At 36.7% G+C, this 20,881-nt stretch overlaps 1 long non-coding RNA gene across 2 annotated transcripts in view; it reads right to left on the reverse strand.

Annotated features, from left to right (window-relative positions):
• The window catches only part of LOC116664966, a 191,441-nt gene that overhangs the window by 113,738 nt on the left and 56,822 nt on the right, over window positions 1-20,881 (reverse strand). For both annotated transcript variants that reach the window (XR_004321533.1, XR_004321532.1), the window contains exon 3: window positions 12,039-12,130. This is a non-coding gene — a long non-coding RNA (uncharacterized LOC116664966). The remainder of the gene's footprint in view (window positions 1-12,038; window positions 12,131-20,881) is intronic.

The following is a 20,881-nucleotide window of genomic DNA, read 5'->3' on the forward strand; positions in this document are numbered from 1 at the left end:
TCTGGTGTACAGCATAATGCTTCAGTCATACGTGAACATACATATATTTGTTTTCATATTCTTTTTCACCATGTTATTACAAGATATTGAATATAGTTCCCTATGCTATACAGTATGAACTTATTGTTTATCTATTTTATATGTATGAGTTAGTATCTGCAAATCTCAAACTCCCAATTTATCCCTTCTCACCTACTTTCCCCCTCTGGTAACCATAAGTTTGTTTTCTATGTCTGTGAGTCTGCTTCCTTTTTGTAAAAAAGTTCATTTGTTACTATTATTATTTTTTTAGATTCTACATATAAGTAGTATCATATGGTACTTTTCTTTCTCTTTCTGGCTTACTTCACTTAGAATGACAATCTCCAGGGCCATCCATGTTGCTGTAAATGGCATTATTTTATTATTTTTTATGGCTGAGTAGTATACCATTGTATAATATATATACCACAACTTCTTTAGCCAGTCATCTGTCAATGGACATTTAGGGTGTTTCCATATCTTGGCTATTGTAGATAGTGCTGCTATGAACATTGGGGTGCATGGATCTTTTCGAATTAGAGTTTCCTCTGGATATATGCCCAGGAGCGGGATTCCTGGGTCATATGGTAAGTCTATTCCTAGTCTTTTGAGGAATCTCCATACTGTTTTCCACAGTGGCTACACCAAACTACATTCCCACCAGCAGTGTAGGAGGGTTCCCTTTTGTCCACAGCCTCTCCAGCATTTATCGTTTGTGGACTTTTGAATGATGGTCATTCTGACTGGTGTGAGGTGATACCTCATTGTAGTTTTGATTTGCATTTCTCTGACAATTAGCGATATTGAGCATTTTTGCATGTGTCTATTGCCCATTTGTGTCTTCATTGGAGAATTGCTTGTTTCAGTCATCTGCCCATTTTTGGATTAGGTCATTTGTCTTCTTATTATGAAGTTCTGTGAGCAGTTTATATATTCTGGAAATTAAGCCCTTGTCAGTCTCACCTTTTGCAAACATTTTCTCCCATTCCATACGTTGTCTTTTTGTTTTGCTTATGGTTTCCTTTGCTGTGCAAAAGCTTGTAAGTTTAATTAGGTCCCATTTGTCTATTTTTGCTTTTATTTCTATTGTCTGGGTAGACTGCCCTTGGAGAACATTGCTGCAATGTATGTCACAGAATGTTTTGCCTATGTTTTCTTCTAAGAGGTTTATAGTGTCTTGTCTTATGTTTAAGTCTTTAAGCCATTTTGAGTTTGTGTGTGTGTGTGTGTGTGTGTGTATAGTATGATAGAGTATTCTAATTTCATTGATTTACATGCAGCTGTCCAGTTTTTCCAACATCATTTGCTGAAGAGACTGTCTACTCCATTGTATATTCTTGCCTCCTTTGTCAAAGATTAATTCACCAAAGGTTTGCGGGTTTATTTATGGGCCCTCTATTCTGTTCCACTGATCCATATGTATGTTTTTGTACCAATACACCATGCTATTTTGATTACTGTAGCTCTCTGGTATTGACTGAAGTCTGGAAGGGTTATTCCTCCAGCTTCATTCTTTTTCTTCAATATTACTTTGGTAATTCTGGGTCTTCTGTAATTCCATTTAAATTTTAGGATTATTTGTTCTAGTTCTGTGAAAAATGTCCTGGGTAATTTAATAGGCATTACATTATATCTGTAGATTGCCCTGGGTAGTATGGCCATTTTAATAATATTAATTCTTCCAATCCAAGAACATGGGATAGCTTTCCATTTCTTTAAGTCATCTTTAATTTCTTTAATCAGTGTTTTGCAGTTCTCCATGTATAAGTCTTTCATCTCCTTGGTCAGATTTATTCCTAAGTATTTTTTTTTTGGATGCAATTTAAAAGGGACTGTTTCTTTACTTTCCTTTTCTGATATTTCATTGTTAGTGTAAAGAAATGTAACTGATTTCTGTATGTTAATCTTTATCCTGTTACATTGCTGAATTCTTTTATCTGCTGAATTCTTTTATCAGCTGAATTCTTTTATCAGTAGCTTCTGTGTGGAGCCTTTAGGGTTTTCGATAGATAGTATTGCTATGTATAGTACTGCCATGGCTAGGACTTCCAATACTATGTTGAATAGAAGTGGTGACAGTGGGCATCCTTGTCTTGTTCCAGATTTTAGTGGGAAGGCTTTCAACTTTTCATCATTGAGTGTTATGCTGGCTCTAGGTTTGTCATAAGTAGCTTTTATTATACGAAGTATTTCCCTCTGTACCCATTTTGGTTACAGTTTTTATCATAAATGGGTATTAAATTTTATCAAATGCTTTTTCTGCATCTATTGAGATGATCATGTGATTTTTGTCCTTTCTCTTGTTGATGTGGTGTATCATGCTGATTAATTTGTAAATGTTGAACCATTCTTGTGTCTCTGGGATGAACCCAACTTGACCATGGTGTATGATCTTTTTTACATGCTGGATTCCATTTGCAAATATTTTGTTGAGGACTTTTGCATCTATGTTCATCAAGAATATTGGCCTATAGTTTTCTTTTTTTGGTAGTGCCTTTGTCTGGCTTTGGTATTAGGGTGATGGTGGCCTCATAGAATGAGTTTGGGAGTATTCCCTCCTTTTCAATCTTTTGGAAGTGTTTGAGACAGATCGGTATGAGCTCTTCTTGGTATGTTTGATAGAATTCCCCAATGAAGCCATCTGGTCCTGGACTTTTATTTGCAGGGAGGTTTTTTATCGCTGATTCTATTTCACCTCTAGTGATTGGTCTGTCAAATGATCCATTTCTTCTTGATTCAGTTTTGGTGGACTGTATGTTTCTAGAAACTTGTCCATTTCTTCTAAGTTGTCCAATACTGCCATATAGTTGTTCATAGCATTCTCTTACGAATTTTTTGTATTTCTGTGGTGTTGGTTGTAATTTCTCTATTTTTATTTCATATTTTGTTTATTTGTGTCTTCTCTCTTTTCCTGTTGGTGAGTCTGGCCAGAGGTTTGTCAATTTTGTTTACTCTTTCAAAAAACCAGCTCTTGGTTTGATTCAATTTTTTCTATTTTTTTAAATCTCTATTTTATTTATTTCCTCCCTGATCTTTATTGTTTCTTTCCTTCTGCTGACTTTTGGTTTTATTTGTTCTTCTTTTTCTAATTCTTTTAGGTGGTAGCTTAGATTGTTTATTTGAGATTGCTCTTGTTTTTTGAGGAAGACCTGTATCACGATGAACTTCCCTCTTAGGGCTGCTTATGCTGCATCCTATAGATTTTGTGTGGCTGTGTTTTCACTGTCATTTTTCTCAAGGTATTTTTTAATCTCTTCTTTGATTTCATCATTGACCCACTGATTTTTTAGTTGCATGTTGCTTAGTTTCCATGCTGTCGTTTTTTTCTCATTTGTTTTTGTCGATGATTTCTAGTTTCATGGCATTGTGGTCAGAGAAGGTGCTTGAAATGATTTCTATCCTCTTACATTTGTTGAGGTTTCTTCTGTGCCTGAGTATGTGGTCTCCTAGAGAATGTTCCATGAGCACTTGAAAAGAATGCATATTCTGTTTTGGGAGGATGTAATGTCCTAGAAATATCAACCAAATTCAACTCTTTCATTGTGTCATTTAGTATTTGTTGCCTTACTGACTTCCTGTCTGGAAGACCTGTCCAATGATGTTAGTGGGGTGTTAAAGTCTCCTACTATTATTGTATTCCAATCAATTTTCTCCCTCTATGTCTGTTAAATATTGTTTTATATATTTAGGTGCTCCTATGTTGGGTGCATATATGTTAACGAGTGTAATATCCTCATCTTGTATTGCTCCTTTGATCATTATATAATGTCTTTCTTTATGGACTTTATTTTAAAGTCTATTTTGTCTGATTTGAGAATTGCAGTTCCCGCTTTCTTGTCATTTCCATTTGCATGAAATATCTTCATATACTATTCTTTGTCTCTATTCATAGTCTCTTATTGCCTTCAGTGCTTTCTTCACCCCCTTTGAAGTCATGATGTAATTGATTGTTGAGGTCTATCTCATTGATCATTCTTTGAGGGGACTTCTCTTGTTCTTTTAATTGGGAGTGGTTCCTCTGCTTCTTCATTTTACTTATATTTCTCTGGCTCTGTGGATTTAGGAGTATCAGTTATCTACTGTGATCTTGAGCTGTTTTTTTGTTTGTTTGTTTTTATTTAAAGTGGGAGCATTCCTGTGTAGACTGTGTGCATCTAATAGTTTTGTTGCAAGGGCTATTCTTAGTATGATGGTTGCCACATCTTTCTTCTGTGTGTGTTGGCTGTTATTCCTTTTATTGGGGGTGTGGTTGGTATTGTGGTGATTAGAGCCTGCCCTGATTGTTGTTGTTGAGTGGGGCTTCATTTTTTGTTCTGTGGTTGTCACAGCCTTGACAGGGGCCAGGTCTGCTCCCCTGTTGCTGGAGTAGAGGCTTCTAGACCCATTTCTGAGATATGGTGTGTGGTTGGCAGAAGTATCCACTACCCTGAATGTGCTGTCTCTCGTGTCCACACATATTTTACATTTACTACATGTGTATGTATCTATGTAGCCATAACGAATAACTTTGCAAGTTTTTTAAAAAGGCTTTTAAAAATGATATCATCCTATGTGTATCCTTCTACAATGAATTTTTTTCTGCTGTTGTGTTTTGGTGGTTTAGCTGTATCGGTAGGTATGCCACTCCTCCATTAATTTTAACTACTGCATGGTATTGTTTTATAAACAAAGCCTGATTTATCTGTTTTTCATTAATCTTCAAGCTTTTTATGATTTTGCGAGTTCATGTCCCCTTGAGTACATATGAAAACTTCTTTAGGATGTAGAAGCACTGGGTTGCAGGGTATGAAAATTTCTAACCTCAGGACACATGGCCACACTGTTTGTCAGAGTGATTACACTTATTTATTTCCCAGTAATGTAGAGAATTCTTCTAACTCTCTTTTATTCCTATTGCTTAGCAAGCATCTAGCACACAGGAGATATACTACATCTCCTACAAGTGCCTGAATGAATACGTGAATGGTGCTTGAATTTATAGAAAGGGATCTAGAAGAAGCAGAAATGCAGGTACTTTAAGTTAAATTACCAATAATAGAATGCCCAGACCTCTGCTATTTAAATGTAAATTAATTAAAAATCAAATTAAATAAAAGATTCAGTTCCTCTGTCGCACTAACCAACCACATTTTAAACACTTAAAGGTGGCTAGGGTATACTGGCTACCACAATAGCACAGATAAAGAGCCTTTCCACCATGACAGACAGTTCTATTGAACAGCTGGTCTAGACAATAGGTCCTTCACTTTTCCTCTCTTTCTCCCTTTTCCACTTCACACCCACCTCAATTATCTAGTACTTTCTTAGTCCTTTCTGTATGCCTATAATTCCTACCACACTTGCCTTCTTGGGTTACAATCCATAATTCATGATTTCTCATCTGATTTCTTTTAAATTATGCTAAAATATATATAAAATAAAATCTGCTATCTTAACTATTTTCAAGTGTACAACTTAGTGGCATTAAGAATATTGACACTGTTATGCAAACATTACCACTATCCATCTCTAGAATCTTGCCATTTTCCAAACTGAAACTCTGTAATCATTAAACAATAGCTGCCCATTCTGCCCCTTCCCTAGCCCCTGGCAACAACCATTCTACTTTCTGTCTCTATGAATTTGACTACTCTAGGTACCTCATATGTGCGGAATCATATAATATTGTCCTTTTGTATCTGGCTTATTTCACTTAGCATATCTTCAAGATTCATCCATGTTGTATCATGTGTCAGAATTTCATTCCTTTTAAAGGTTGAACAATATTCCAGTGTGTGTGTGTGTGTGTGTGTGTGTGTATGTGTATATATATATGGCAGTTTTTATCTGATATTTCCTTTGTCTTTGTCCCTCAGGTACCAGCTGAATGACTACATAGCTAAATAAATGCAAACCGCAGCATTAACAATTGATATAGGTTTTGTATCATGGCCCCTAGATGCAACACTGGAAAGAACAATGGACCAGAAATGAGGAGTACTGGGTTCTAGTACCCAGTCTGCTGCATGACAGCTGGGTGGCCTTAGAAAGTTACCTTAACTCTCCATGCATCAGTTTCCTCATCTAATCTAAAATAATAAGGTACTCTTGTCATTCTAATCCTATAGGTTTAAGAGTGTTCTTCAGTGCACTGACTCAAGAGTCAATAAGGAAACGATTTGAAGGTATTGTAGTAAAGTGAGTACGGAATATATTTTGAGAAAGAGTGGCTTCTAAAACTTTCCAATTCCACCAAAGAAAGGAAGAAAGAAAGAAAGAAAGGAAGGAAGGAAGGAAGAAAGAAAGAAAAGGAAAGGAAAAGAAAAGAAAAGAAAAGAAGAAAAAAAGAGAGAAAGGGAGAGAGTTAGCTTATACTACGAATAAAGCCATAATGCTTTAGATTCTCTGTTTCTAGTGTCTCCCACTCTAGAGTTGAGTATGAGTCTTGGAGAATTTTTACCTATTTAACTTAATTTTCAACTTTCTACTAGGCCTCTGAGATCTTCTGTATCTTGCTATATTTAAAATCTTAGTCCCGTATAATATTTTGAAAAGAGTTATTAAAGTTTATTATTTTGGTATATTACTGATTTTCTTCTATATTGTTATTATTCTCTAGTTTATTTCCTTTTACTTTTTCTATTTATAAATGATTATGATTCTCTAATCTTTACCCTTTGGAGATATGTTTGTTCCCACATGCAATTAAGGACTACCCCAGAAAGTAAATAGTAGCAATGTGGCCAAAAAAAGAACAGGGATTGATTACATTCCTCTTACTGTAATCTGGCTGGGGAATGACATGAAAAGGAATGACAGAACTCTGCAGGCCTCATCTTCCCACACTTCCTAAATTTCATCCCCAGATCTAGTACTTACTTATATTGTCGCTCTTGTTTCTGAGTACTCTTCCATGGACTCTAGACAAATAAACAAACATGTATTTTTTTTTTTTGACAGTTTTCTTTATGTGTATCTTTGGAGGATTTAGCCATGTGGACACATATGATACTAACTCATTATTTTTAACTGCTGCATAGTATTATGCTTTGTGACCATAGCACAATTTACTTATTTGTTCTTCTATTGATGCTTAGGCTAGTTTCAGTTTGTCATTGTGCATTTCTCCATGGACACACATGAAGGTGTTTTTTCAACCCTGCTGCCTGACCCTGGTTTAAGAAATCTGCTCCCCTTATTTTTTGATATAAAGTTTCAAGGAACCCCAAAGAGTTTATTCATTCAGAAGAAATAAACTGAGTTCCTGCTGAGTGTAGAGACACCAGGCAAAGCAAAAACAAAGCCCCTGCTCTTGAAGAGGAGCTATTAGAATGGGATAATTATCAAATATTAGTACAAATAAATATAACATGACAAGTATGAAAAAGAACTTGAAGGAAAAGTCTGTCATCCTATAAGCATACAACAGGGAGAATGTGTTCATGGTTCAGGGCATCTGTGTTGGTTTTCCTGAAGCAGTGATGCTTGGTCTGAAAGAGGTAAGAGAAATGAGTGAGAACATGCCTGGTAAGGGATATGCAGTTTGGTTTGGTGAACATCACAAGCAGCGGGAACAGCAGATGTACAGGCCTTGGGCTGGAAGAGAAAGTGGCCATTTTACAGAGAAGGCCTGTGTAGTTAGGACAAAAAGTGAAGGGAAAGAAGGTGTGAGAAAAACTCAAGAACTTGTTGGGACAGAGCACACAGAACCTTTGGCTTTTAGCTTAAGATAAAGGAACACCAGGGACTGCTCTTAAACTGGGAAGTGATACTCTCAGATTTGGATTTTGAAACAACAAATTCACTGGTTCCAGTGTGGTGACTCCTTTGTTTGGATTCCTACTCCAGTTTCTGCTGAATCCATGTGGCTGAAACTAAACATTTTATATCACCAGCAGGACTCAGTCATTCTTTTGAAGAGTGATTGAAATGAGGAAATGCTCTTAAGTAGAAGCATCTGCTCTAAGGGAAGGATGTACAGCAGAGAGAGGAAAAGCATTGGTATCTTCCAGGAAGTAGTGAGAATCTTTAGAGAATCAGAAAATACAAAACAGGAGTCAAAGTAAGGGAGAATCTGTCTAAAGAAGAGAAAAGGAGGAGAAAGGAAAGAGAGGCTGAGAGCCTAGCTTCATGAGAAAACTCTTGGTCAAGCCAGTAAGTACAGAGATCAGAATGAACCAGGCAAAACACAGAGATAAGGCATTAGCAGAGACTTACTTGAAATCTGGAAGGAAAACATAGCTCTCTAGGCAGTCCAAAGTGGACTAAATAGCCCACAAATTGCACAACACAGCAACAGAAATCCTCTAGTCTCTGGGAGGCCTGAGCCTGCCTAGGCTCAGCCCATGATTAATCTCTCCTTAGAAAATCAAAGTCATGATCTGCGACTTGTGGTACCAACATTGTATGGGCTCCTGCTGGGTAACTCACATGCACCACTCCATGCTCCCCTGGCCTCTGGCCCTGGTCTCAGCTTAGAAAACATACTTGACAACACTACCATGACTCTTAAAGAACTAACTTATACTTCCCCTATTATTCAGCAGTATGTTTTTTCTTCACATGCTTTGAGTAGATGTTTAGTTTTTAAGACAAGGAGAGAAAAAAAAGAACTCTAAGACTCAGTTTGCAGTTGGGGAAGTGCTTTGCAGTCAGAGTGGGGAATAACTTTCCTGGAAAACAATGATTTTATTTGGCTTTTTCAAAAAGTATGTATTACCATAAGAATGACTCAGCCGCTAACAAAAACACAGTTTCAGAGAAGAACCTGATTGAAGCATAATTGATTATGTTGGACAATTACAAATGCCCTTATTAAATAATTGCAGTTAAACCACATGATAGTTTTACAACTGATTTATAAAAACAAAACTGTGAAAGTTTAAGTGACATAATTGTTCTCAGTATCACTACAATTTTCAAATGAAGCAATTTAGCCTTAGAAGCAATTTCACTTCTCATTGTGATGTTATTTTGGTGTCAGGCTGCAAGCTTTTGTTTCACTCCAGAGTTCTTGGAATGATGATTAACCCTTCCCTCTCCTTGGCTGAGGCAATGATGAATTTTTCTAATATACCAGTCCTTTACATTTTGCTGCAGACCCAGCAGGTTATGAAAAGAATCATTTGTAGGCCTCCAACTATTTATATGGTTTCAATTTAATAAGACTATGGTTGCTTTTGTATAAATGTGGGGAATTTATATCTTTCTTACATTAGGGGTATATGTGAACTGAAAATAAAAACACCAAAAACAAAGTCTCCTGTATTTGAAGGTATCGACCAATGTTAAGACTTTGCACAGTTTTCTTTCAAGATTATATCCTTATCGGAAATGATATAGGAAATGGCCCGGTATCTCTGGCACATCTCCTGGAATGTTAATCAAAGGTCTGTATTTTCAGGTGCACAAATAAAAGACCTTGGAACTTTCAGCAGATAAAAGCCAGTCCCATTAACATTCCTTTATTTAGTTTCTGTGAATTAAATGGTTTTATACAACCACTGTCTCAGTATGACACACACTACTCCCAAGGCACGTTCTACACTGGTAATAAGAGCTAAACCTGCTGCATTTCATTTCAGTCTTGCTGATAGCATTTATCAGCAAAATCTGGCTAAAAACAGAATATGCAACTTAAGCCCGATTATAACCAGGCTGCAGAGGAGGAAAGTGAGGGATTATCTGGAGACTGGGAGCACAAATATAAGATTGTATTGTCATTGTATGCTATAGGCCTTTTGGCAAACTGTAGTATAAGCCCCAGCTGACAGGCCTTTTCACAACTGACAGAGGAAAATATGAAACTTAAATTCTTCATGACAGATAAATCTGTTGAATGAAAGGAAGACCAATAGGATAATGGTGGGACAAAAAACATATTGCTTTTGGGTAACTCCCTTAAATCTACCTCTTTTGTAAATATACAAAATAGGCATTCAATGAATATCTTCTAAACTCCTACCTATCAGCTTTGCTAAAGCAAGCTGTTAAGTTCGAATGATAAAATAAGCATCTTTTCTTCAGCAGATGAATACAAAGTCTTATAAAGCAGGGGTGGCAGATTAAATTTAATATGTGGGCATGAAAGATGTTTCCTGGATGACTATCAACTGGAGTGGATTTCTTGAACCAAAGTTGACATGTTACTATTGTAGAAGGCTTATTAATTGAGATATTAAATATACCATGATTAGGATTTTTGTCAAATTTTTTAAAAATATGACTATAAGTAATTGCTCTTTTCTGTCAGTGGGTTCCAAGTCCATGAAATGTAACCAGAGACCATCTCTTAGGATTAATATCATTGGCCTTTCCAGTGGTGATACATGTGATACCCTTGTCAAAGGCCTAGGGTTCTTTGCCTTTCTCATGCTGGTTTAGCACTGGCATTCTTCCCTAGGAAAGTTCACCCTGGTTGGCTATATTAATTCTGTCCAATTCCAGTGGTGGCCTGTGGAAAACTACTTCAAACCATGAGAAGCCATAGTAAACTGAAAAGTAAAGTTTCTTGTATAGTTTTTTAAATTCCTGCAGCCAGCTATGTAGCTATTTATTGTGTAACCTCACTGTTCCTGGAGGAAGCTTTCTAAGCAGCACACTTCTAGGGGAAGAGGAAGGATTAATACAGGCTCCTTAATACAGGCTGCCTCTTCTATAAAATGAATGACTGGACTGCCTTGGCAAATCCCAGGTCGAGTTGATAGATGGGTCTTGTTGAGATAGCCCGAAGCAAGTTTCAGAACCCAAGAGCAGATCTGCCTTGAACTGCCACTTTCCCTGGTTGCCAAGTAATTCATGGCTAATCTCCAGCACAAAAATCAAGGTGAGAACTAGAGAGAAAGAGAGATAGAGAGGGAGTGTGAGGTGGGGTGGGGTTGAGAGAGAGAGAGAAAGAGAGAATACAGAGAGAGAATGAGTGGGTGAAAGAAAAGATAAAACAGGTGAGAGTGCTGAAGATCATTTTTCTCTGAGACTTCATGTCCTGACCAGTAGGGGTTCTTCCATTAGCCAGACAGTCCTGGAATGCCGGGCACTAGGACTGGGGCATAGTCTTAGGCCATGGAAATCTCCCACTAAGTCACAGGGAGGAGGAAGAAAGACGGTGAGACAGAGTTAGAGAGACTAAGAAAAGGAAAATGAGGAGGAGGAGGAGGGGAGCCAGCCTGGAGTCTGAGAGAAGAATCTAGGCGCCATGGTGTAACAGCTGCCTCAGGTATGCTAGCCAGTCTCAGCTCGTTCCCAGCTCTTTCTGGCAAGCCTCAGGCTCAAGCGCACACACACCATGCAAGTGTATGTGCACACACACATGCACACTCTGTGTCTCGTCTATTGTAAAGAAGCTTCTGGCCCGTTCACAATAGTGTCTTTCTGATACTCACTGAGAGAATGGGGATCACTGGGCACTGCTTTTCATAATGGTGGTAAGATTGCCTAAGACCTTGGTAATTAACAAAATCTACTCAAATACAAAGGGATTTAACTTACTCTAAAGATTATTATGTTTTGTCTGCTGGATTAAAATTGCTTCCAAAGTTATTAGAGAAACTCAACATTAGCACTTTCTATAAAGAAACAAACCACACACACACACAAAGGTGCAGTATTATAAGGCAATTATCCAAAATGCTACTGCTTGGAATAATAAGGATGCTGTGTGTTTACATAGCATTTTTCTTTTCCAAATAATTCAAAGAGCTCCACCACTTGTATCCCATTATTCCTACCAACAGTCTTCTATGAGCTATGCAGGCGGCAAGGATAACTATCTACATTACAAAGGTGGAATAACTGAGGCACAGAGAAGCATTCAGGATTACACAGCAAGGAAGTCGCAGTTCCTGATTCACTATATAAAACATTAACTTCAAGAGTTTTGCTGTAAAGTAAAATATATATTCCTCTTTTCCATCTTAATTCTCTAAAAACAATTTGCAAAGAATCTTTCCTTTGGGGGGACTAATCTCTGACCCCTTCTTGTGTGCAGTCTCTACCTTAGCACTTATCAGAGTGTTGTAATACTTCATTTATTTGCCTACCTCTTTCCTGATATCACATTCTTCTCAAGGGCCAGGACTTGCTCATCTTTGTAACTCCAATGCTTGAAAAATGGTTGATGCTTCTTAAATGTCTGTTGGTTGAATGAATGAAAGAAAAGAGAATGAATGAATTAATGGACAATCTTCTAAGAAGAATTTCTGATACAGTAATAATAAACGCAAATTTGGGCTTAAACTAAATATGTCTCATCTGATTTAATCGTTGCTGTGACAAATTTGCGCACCTCACAAGTCTTCTTTTAAAAATCCAGTGAATATATTTAGAGCTAATTCCTTCCCTGCTTGGACTGCTGAATTTATTCTTTGGAACAATAAACTGACTTGTAAATATACTAGGGCTCCAGATGGTCTACTGCAATTATTTTCCCCATAGCCTTCTTTTTTAGATATCTGAGAGAAAGCATTTAGGTGTAGAGGTTTTGCGGAGTGTTAACATATAGTTTTACTCTGTCCCAAACCCTTTTCCGCTGTATATGGAATCTTAAACCAGATTGTTATTTGAGGGAGTGGGTATAGACCCCAAAATAACAACAGGAACAATGACTGCTCTTCAAGGAGACTATAAATTTAACTCTCTTTTATACATTTTTGGTGATCAATACAAAAAAGGCAAGGTAATATATGTTAATCTTTACCAGATGTACTTTATGTATCCCCCTACATTGGAAGCCTAGCAGGAGTAGAATGTCACAACAGACATTTACTAAAATACCTGGGGAAATGTAACAAAAAGTGTTAGAGGAAAATGGTCTTTCAGCTAAATTACCTAATATATTTGCTAATGGTATCTGATTTAAAAGCCATAAAAATACCGAGTTAAAAGCACATTAGAAGATGTGTTATATTTATAAGTGTTTGTCACCTTGGCAACAAAAGCTATATTCCAAATCTAACACTAGCTATGATGGGCCAAGACCTTTTAAAATTGGTAAATACTTCTTTATGGCAACGATCTGCTTTCAGCTACTGAATGTTAGAACTGGAAAAGGAAGTTCTTCATTGCATAGCACATTTTTTTTGCTAGGTTTCTACTATAGGTAAGCTTTTTCTTTCTATTAGTAACTATGGCTTATCCTTAACAAGAAAAGCAACGCATTTTCAAATAAAGCATGTCTTAATTGTTCTCTTCTTGAACTCAGAAATGTAGATATAATAGTATGAAGATTCCCAAGGATAGAGTTTATCTATCAACTTTACACTTCAGTTTATCAACCATTGCACTGACATTGATCTGTGTCTGAAATAACACAGGTGTATACTATAAAATTGACCTTATGCTACAAAAATCTATTCTTCTAGATAACTGAGTGAAATATGTCTAGTTTAATAGTGGATCATATACAGGGAAGTTTTCATATACCTTTATCTTTCAAGTGAGCTGCATAACTGAAATATTATCTTTCACTGTCACACTAAAATTCTGCTCCCTACTTCCATCTAGTAGAAATGGATGATTTGGTAATGGAAACGTATGCTTTAAAGCCTATGGATTTCAGGTGGGCCTAAAAGAAGCTTAGATTTGGACTCCTACTATTCTTTGCTCTTTCTCTAAGCCCCAATCTGATTTCCAAATCCTACAAAAAATTTTTTTTGGGCTACTGCCAGTCAAAGATTATAATTCCAAGAGTCTAACTAGATTCCCATGTGGCCGAACCAATTTTCAGAAGTAAACTATGGAAAAGGTCTGGGTAAACACACATTCTCTGTGGGCTGTGGCTATTCACTGGGCGCCTAGACAAGTTGTCTCTGCAGCCAGCTTGGGAAAACCCAAGACCAACTCGTGATTTGTAATCATGCTCAGCAGGTTCTCAAATAGATGGGCAACTCAAAGGGCTAAAGACCATCCCCCAAGTAATTTTCTCTAACACAGGGAGAGCATGTCTGTCTTCCACCCGGGAAAAAAACACTAAAAATCCCCTATCATAACAGTCCATGCAAAATAGTGTCACTGCTCCCTTTTTATTTTCTAAAGAATAAGGTCTCAGTAAACAAAGAAAATAAGGTTTATTTTATGAGACAGAGACATTAATAGTACAGATGGAGAATGTTCTAGAAGAGGATAGGATGAGTCTCCAGCTTGGAACTAATAAATCAAGGTAGCAGGGGTTTTTGTTTTTGTTGTATATATATTTTTATTGAAGTATAGTCAGTTTACAATATTGTGCCAATTTCTGGTGTACAGCATAATGTTTCAGTCATACATATACATACATATATTCATTTTCATATTCTTTTTCATTATAGGCTACTACAAGATATTGAATATAGTCTCCTGTGCTATACAGTATAAACTTTTTGTTTATCTATTTTATATATAGTAGTTAGTATCTGCAAATCCATACAGCTCAGTAGTACAGTATATGCTTAGCATGCAATAGGTCCTGGGTCCAATCCCTAATACTTCCATTAAAAAAATAAATAAACCTAGTTACCTACCCTCCTCCAAAGAAAGGTAGTAGTTTTGAATTTAAATATAAACCGTGTGAACAAAGCTGACAAATACACTCAAACATAGTTGGCTAGATTTACCTTCCATTGACTGAAGGCAAGGAATCACATGGATTGACATGTGTTCTAGTACTCAAACACATTTTTCATTTGATTGATAAATGTAATTCACCTCTTGAGAATGTGTTCTGGTTATATCACCTTACCACTAAGCGCTTTGCTTAAATCCTAACAAATCATTTACCAAACCATAATCTGTTGGCAAAAAAAAAACCAAAAAAACAAAAAAAACTCCATTTTTGCCTCAATATTATTTTTAAAATAGCCTTGACGGAAAATTACAGCATGTTGTTTAAAAATCATCACATATCACACTATTTGAAGCATTGACTAAATAATCTCATTTTACTATCCAGAAAATACAAGCAAAAGGCTATTGATGGCCTGAATTTCACCAAATATGAAGACACAAGATACTTCTTAATAGCTGCCCTAGCTGAGAGAAAAATACAACATGAAGAATCACTCAAATTTCTTCCTATGAATATTTGTAGGATTAAAAATCAATTTTATATAGATAAACTTCAGTAAATCTATTTTATGCATTTCACATGATATCCACAAGTTAAAGAATGGCTGTCTACACAAAAATGTAGCCAAGAAAAGGTATTAGAGGTAGGAGTAAAATAAAATAACATGATCCATTTCCATTTTGTTGATGTTTATGTGTGGACATGTTTGCCTTTTAGACCAGAAAGATGAGTAAAAATCAGGTAAAGAGGACGGGGCCACATTAGTATAACCCAAGGCAAAAAGTGAAAATTGGAATCGCAGGAACATTAAGGAGAAATGTCTTGCTAGATTAAGAGCTGCAGGTTTAAGTGAGTAGGAAATGTAGTTAAGTAGGTAGGGTGGGGCCAGCTGTAGACCAAGAAAGGAAACTATTTGTGAAGTGCCAGGCTCAGCACAGTTTCCCTCAGGTTATTTCATGACATGACTGGAAGTGAGTATGATTCTCCTTACCTACAGATCAAAGAGAGTCTCAGAAAGTTTAAATGCCTGACTTGGTGGTTCTCTGCAAGGAAAGATGAGACATAATCCAACATTCTTTCCACTGCACGATATTGTATGAAAACCTGGCAGAGTGATGTAGAGATTAACTCACACAGAAAGCGACCACATATAAACCAAGTTCTAAAAAGTCAAATCTAAATAAGCAATTAAAAAATACAAATGGCTCAACAGAATCCCTAACTGCCTTGGGATTTTTCCATGTGTGAAATGAGCAACATTATCACATAATCATGTTCTTAGCCTCAACGGGGTGACCTGATTAATTTTCAGTTACAAATTTCAAAGTAGCACTGATTAAGAGTTAGCTGCTTAGATTGTTACTGTTCATCATTCCAGAAAACCCCAGGTCTGATTTGGAAAACATAAAATATTCTAAAGGCAGATCTGGTTATGGGAATTTAGACATTGTCTTTTATTGGCAACCTGACAAATCTGCTGCCTACTCTCCTCCCTTTGTGGTTTACATGCTGCTTCCATATACAACATTGGCATCCCATTCGGAAGTTGTTTGTTGTGTTTTGGTTTATGTTACATACAACAACTGCCCTGAGCCACTTCTAAGAGAGGATAATAATGACAAATTTGAAATCTTCTTCCCAGGAAAAGAGGCTGTGGTGAAAATGCGAGACAGCATTTAAGCAACTACCATTAAAGGCATTTTAATTTTCTGTTGACAAACACGATTTTCCAAATGATTTACAGTGAAGTTTCTGGGCTGACAGCCATACAGCCTGTCTAGGACTATGTTTTCTGGTTCTACGAAAGTGCTAATGAAATCTTCATTCTTCTGTTGGTTACTTTCAGTGAGAGACCTAATGTCTTGAAAATCACAGTGTTATTTGGGTTCCTTGTTTGCCAGCTTCTGCTCTCACCTTCCTAGAGTCTCTTGACCCATTTTTTAGACCAGGCTCTCCTAATCCCAAACACGAATGCTGGACTTGAGACAGGAGTGCTCTAAGGTGCACTGGCCCCACACTCAGCAGCACGTGTATCCTTTCAGTGAAAGCAGCCTAGTCCTTAGGCCCCAGTTCTGCAACCTGGAGTTTTATCTTGTTCATATTCTGTCTCCTGAATCTGAGTTAATGTTTTCCTGTGTTAGATGTCATCTGTCTTTTCAGCTTGCTAGATATCCGGTCTCTCCTAAAGAGTGAAGTTCTGTTGTGTTCTTGTTATTTCTCCTCTCTGGCCTCCTGTAATACTCAGAGTCTGCAGCTTTTCTGGTGCTTAATGCCTGCCTTCTGCTTGTCTAGATTTTTCACTTTGTTTTCAATATTATTTTGTATAATGCTCTCCTTCTACAGACAAGAAAATCAAAACAAGAAAGTTGGGAGATTTGCCCAAGGTCTCAACACTAATTATTGGAACTCTAGTTCCAATATTTAGTTCCAACTCTAGTATTGGAACTCTAGTAATTTTGAGACATACATGCTTTTATATTGTTGGACTAAGTTCATCAGATCCTTCCTTTTAAGACATTATTCCCCTTTATTTGCATTTTTATTTAATATGTCAAGAAACTTTTGAGCAAGAAAGTTGTTCCCCAACTTTTAAAAAAGTGTTAAAATAAAAAGCAAAATACCTACACATGTTCAAGGGTATTAGCCTATGGGAGGTTTTGTTTATATAGTTTTAAGAAACACATTTTTAAAAAGCAGGAGCTTGTTTTATCAGTCATCCTGTTTCTAAATTGTTATTATGATAGACCTCCATTTTATTAAAATGGTCTCTTTTCTTTTAGAAGTATTTTCGCTCTAGTATAAAAAGTGAGGAACTGTTTTTCATTTCAAATACTTAGGTTTTGCTATTCTGGTCTATGAATTCTAGCTGAGAGCGTGCTCATTTTTGCTTCCCCACATCTATGTCTTACCTTATGATTTTCCTCTCCATTCCCCCCTAAAACAGTTCTTTCATCCCAAGGAAAGAATTTTTCACCAGTTTCTTCCCCTAGGCCTTTAAAACTTCAATAGACTTTCACTAAGTCTATTACAGTTTGACACCTTACATTATATTAAAATACAATCAGACACCCAGTTATTAAAAAAAAATCAGTAACTATTGTAGTATTTAAATGCTTCACATTGATGGGAACTAGAGAGGACACATGTTCTTCATTTGTTTTCATTGAACAGAATCTATAATAAATAAAGCCATAAAGCCTTATCACCATAGATCATTTAATAGGAAATGAAAATAACAAGACATTACAATAAGATCTGACATGAAATTCTGTGTTGAATTTTATCCCTCCCACATATCCTGTCTTTTTCTAGAATAGTAGCAGGTCTTTCTTGCATAGCAGACATCTGGCCACCCACACTTACAGACCAGGTCAACACAACACCTTCTCTTAGTCCTTAATTCTGTGTTCTTATTATGTTCCAGTCATTTCGATGTGACTTTGCTGCCAGGTGTGGACGACCAACCTCTGAGGCATCTGACTTTCATCTGACTGGACATCTATGTTTTTTAAGAACTAACTGTAGGCAAGGACAAGGCTGATCTTTTCTTTTATGGTTTTGGATTTGGGGATCCTTGTTTAAGAATGTCTTCCCTACTCAATCCTATTCAGAAGTCTTAAAGCTATTCTACTGTATTTTCTCCTCAAAGTTTTAAAATTTTGAAGTTTTGCCATTTATAGATAAATCATCAAACCATTTTGAAGCGTGTGTGTGTGTGTGTGTGTGTGTGTAAATAGAGTGAAGGAGGGCTTTAAAAATGTAACTAGGTTTCTTAGCATATTGGAGCAACTAGTCTATGCTTTCCCCATTGAGCCTCACTGCCAGCCCTGACATATATGAAGTTTCTATATTGTGTGAGTCTCTTTCTAGATATTCCATTCTGTTCTCAGTTCTCCCAAAGTAACAGTATCACTATACCTTTTTGTCACTGCTTTAGATTTAATTTATATCTGGTAAGGCAAGTCCCCTCACCTTGTTCTGCTACTTCTTCAGGAGTATCTTGGATATTTTTAGTTCTTTGTTCTTCAAAATGTATTTTAGAATCAACTTTTAAATTAAAAAACTATTTGCTATAATATATTAATATCAGGCAAAAGTTATAAGGAAATCTCCTTAATTATTTTGTAAAATTTGAATTCTTATAACCCAGTATTTATCTATATCATACAAATTTTATAGCTCCTGTATTCTTGATGACATAAGTACATATTTGTTGATAAGTATATAGAGGAAATTCAATTTCAAAATTAATTTGATCATACTTGTTCTATATTAGCTTTATTTGCAAGTTCCTACTTGATTGGCTCATGTGATCCTTTTCTAGATCACTTATATATTTGTATAAGTTAGGGTTCTATATTAGTCAAAGTTCAAATGCAGGAAAGAGAGATCATTTTAGCTATTTATAAGAATTTAACACAGCAAATGAGTTCTTACGAAATCACTAGAAGTGTGGAAGGATCAGGCTATACTCCAGGTCTTTAGAAATGATTACACAATAATACAGAATGGATTCACCAGCTACTACCACTGAGGCACCACTGGAGCCACACCTGAGTCAAGAACCTGCTAGCAATCTGCTGCCACTGCTGTTCTGGCTTCTGAGTACCTAAGAAGCTACAATGCAGAGATCAGGAGGGCAGAGCAAGCAGTCACTGCTGCTGTTAATGCCACCACCACTTCTAACCAAAGAAGCTGTAAACAGGGGAACACTGCTGCAGAGAAATCTGATTTTCACAATCATGTTTATGAGCAGAGACAGTCAAAAAGGAATAGGAAAATGGCCTCTGCCTCAGTTCAATCTTCTAAACTATATACTAATGCATCAAATTGGTGGAACTTGAATTACAACCAGAACCTTAGCTGCAAGGGAACCTGAGAAATGAAGGTATTGCTTTTCAAGCCTCTCCAAAGGAGAGTGAGAGTGCAATGAAGGCCAACTGATTTCATACACATTATTAAGCATAGTTTGTTTGGTTATAAGCCGAAAAAAAAAAAAAAAAAGGACTCTAACACAAGCAAAAAAGCAATTTATTATCAAGAGAGTAGTTAAATAGCCAAGGAAGGGAACAATCAAATCTTGAAAAAGGTGGAAACCCAGGCAGCTCTGAGGACCTAGGTAATGGAATTTAATAATGCTCTCTCTCTTTTTAGTGCCCTGCAACTGGATTGCTCAGCTTCATCTGCTTTACGTCTGCTTCCAGGATTCCACCCCTGGACATCACCCTTCAGATACAAATTTCCAGAAGAGAGAGTCTCATTGCCCCAGTTAGGGTCACATGGTCTCTCTAGTAGTGGTGAATGTGGTGGGAGGCAGAGTCCTCTGGCTGACAACAGAATCTTCTACAGTAAAGAAGCAGTTGATGGACAAATGAAAGGGTGCTGGGCAGACAAAATATATTAGTTGTCTGTTCTAGTTGTCTGATTCTGACATTGGCTAGAAGCCATATACTTGTTGGAATACATGCTTATGCAACAAAGTTTTTGTAAAACTGAAAGTAGAACACATTAGGTTTGTCTAAATTATAGACTTGAATATTTTAGTATAGATCTTTTAGTTATATGGGTAAGTTTTGCTCCATGTTTTAAATACCTCATTTTATAGGTATAGAAAATAAGGTACTTCAAGGAGTATAAACAGCTTCCTTTGCATAATGTCACACAAATGGATATAGAACCAATTGCAGAGGCAAGTTTTTTGGCAGTGATGCTATACATGCCTTAATAATTAAAGAGCTCTTTAACTGGCTTTCTTACATAGGAAGTGCATTGTGGATCCACATCCATATATAGCACTTAGGCACAGTACATTTCAGAGAGCAACCTGACTTACACCTACCTGCCTTATCTGATGTGTGCATCTGTAAGGTCCCTGAGCTGTCATGATGACAGCATGATTCAAAATTAATGGTAAGTGGAAATTCACAGGCCCTCAGAAAAGAAGGTTTCTCCCACACTGCTCAGAAAAATATATTAGGAAAAAATATATTGCCAATATATTAGGAAAAAAAGTTGCTGTCAAAGTGTGATTATGACCCACAACATAATGTGTTCCCCAAAGTCACCACCATGTTATTAGCAAGAATTCTTGAACATAAATTCTAATAAAACTCCCAACACCTTGAAGGTTCAAACACTACCAATGAGTTCCTCATTTGCTTTGCTGTGGGTCAGAGATCTAAAGGAAATTATTTGTTTTCAGGTCTTTCTTACTCTCACTCCCCCTTCTATTTTACCTCCTATGATAATGAAGTTACTGCTACAGTTCTTACTCCCTTTCTCCAGGGTCTCTATTATTTCCCCATTCTACTAACGTCCAGGATATGTGACTTCTTTGATCAA

Source organism: Camelus ferus, chromosome 7 (assembly GCF_009834535.1).
Source record: "Camelus ferus isolate YT-003-E chromosome 7, BCGSAC_Cfer_1.0, whole genome shotgun sequence".
Taxonomy (NCBI): Eukaryota; Metazoa; Chordata; class Mammalia; order Artiodactyla; family Camelidae; genus Camelus; species Camelus ferus.